Source organism: Lipotes vexillifer, unplaced genomic scaffold (genome assembly GCF_000442215.2).
Source record: "Lipotes vexillifer unplaced genomic scaffold, Lipotes_vexillifer_v1.1 scaffold490, whole genome shotgun sequence".
NCBI lineage: Eukaryota > Metazoa > Chordata > Mammalia > Artiodactyla > Lipotidae > Lipotes > Lipotes vexillifer.
In genome coordinates, this window is record NW_006796397.1 from 2881787 (window position 1) to 2883615 (window position 1829).

The following is a 1829-nucleotide window of genomic DNA, read 5'->3' on the forward strand; positions in this document are numbered from 1 at the left end:
TCTTTCCCATAATCTTGACACAGACAGTGAATGTTTATATGGCACTTTACAGTTTATAAGGTGCTTTCATAAACATCATCTCATTGTGCTGAGGGCTGTTCATCACCTCCACCAGGGAAAGTGATGCAATTACTAACAGTCTGAAGATACTCCCCCAACGGCACATGCTGCTTACACAGCACCATGGCTGATGGGATTTCCATTTAGTGGTTTAAATGTTTAAACAGGACTTGAAACTGCTGGCAGTGTGACAGCTGGGACCAATGTCAAGGAAGTTCTAGGTGTAGCAAGCTTTTTTCAGAAGGGGTAATTAATCAGAGCCCTGGCACTTTAACGAAACAGACTTCTGCCTTTTTCATCTAATGGACAGCATGCCAGGGTTCAGATTCATAGGCAAGTCTCACTTAGGAGTGTGGAATCAGCCCAGGAGTTCCCAAGATTGGGTTGACAGTGCCCTCCCCTGCCTGCCCAACTGTGCAACCTCTCCTCTACTGAAGCTCACAGCATACATTGTGGCATCCTGGCTCCATGCACCATGGCATCCCCAGTGCCACCCCTAGAACAGAGGGGACCAGAGGAGTTCACGAGGCCCCTGCTTGGAGGCTCGCTTCAACAAAGTGTTGGCTCTGCATTCTGTATTCTTCCCTAAAGACCCCCTCAGAGAGAAGAGGCCAGGGCTCTGCCGACTCAGGCCGCTGGAGCGGCCTCCCTTTCACATCTGCTGAGGGTTTTGCCAGATGAGCAGATGAGGAACGCACACCCTACAGCTGCAGCCCTGCGGATGCCTCCCCCAGATCACAGGACAGAAGATGATATTGGGGTGGCAAGGCTGAAACTTAATCAAGAATCAGAGGGTGGATGTATGGGCCAGGGCCAGGGACAGGTCAGTCTGGAACTCAAGAGACTAGGACCCTCCTGGGACTCTGGCCCATATACCCAGTTCATAGGTGTGCCTGGGGTGCATCTGGCACATATAGAGTAGGCACATGGCATAGGTTTCCTGAATTAACAATGGTGTGAGATTTGAGACAAATAACAAAAAACTCACCCACATTGTGACCCTCCAAAGCCACCAGGAAAGGTTTAATTGTTTAAAAGTTGATGTTGTCAAGGGCTTAAGTCCCAGTTGCCATTGTCACTAAGCTGAATAAGCTGATCACTTTTTGTTGTGCGTGCATGCATGTGTGTGGTTTTTTTTCCCCCCAAATGACCTTCCGTATGCCTGGCATCAAAACTTACACCAACTGCCAAGCAGAAAGGAAACCACAAAGGGGAATCCCTGGGTAGAAACCTGGCAAGTTTGGGGGAGGGGGGAAGTCACATGCTTATTTGTATTTTAGGAAAGGATTGACAAACCACTTTGAGAGCTAGAATAATATACTCTAAGAACCTGGGAGGTAATGTAAACACCTCATGCTGCTGCTATGGAAACTGAGGCTCTGGTGGTAGGTAAATCAGAGTGTGGCTTGAAGCCTCACAGGTAATGAGACCAGCTAGGATAAGAACCGAAAGCCCTCAGTTCTTCCACTCTAAGCGTATAGGTTAGAGCAGTAGTTCTCAAACGTTAGCAAGCAACAGAATAACCTAGAGTGCTTGCTAAAACACAGATGGCTGGACCCCAGGGTTTTCAACTCAGTTGGTCTGCGGTGGGCCCAAGAACCAGCATTTCTATAAGTTCCCAGGTGATAAGGATGCTGCTGGGGTGGGGACCACACTTTGAGAACCACTGGGGAAAGAACAAGAGGAGGCTCATGGCCTAGGATTTCCGACTCAGCTGGGTAGAGACAGGTCAGGTTCTGGGAAACCAGTGGACGAGGTTTGTTCAGCAG

General features: G+C 48.9%; 1 protein-coding gene across 1 annotated transcript in view; it reads right to left on the reverse strand.

Moving 5' to 3' along the window:
- TGFBR3 (transforming growth factor beta receptor 3) overlaps positions 1-1829 on the reverse strand; it is a 216109-nt gene that overhangs the window by 47561 nt on the left and 166719 nt on the right. The gene's annotated exons all lie outside the window — the stretch shown is intronic.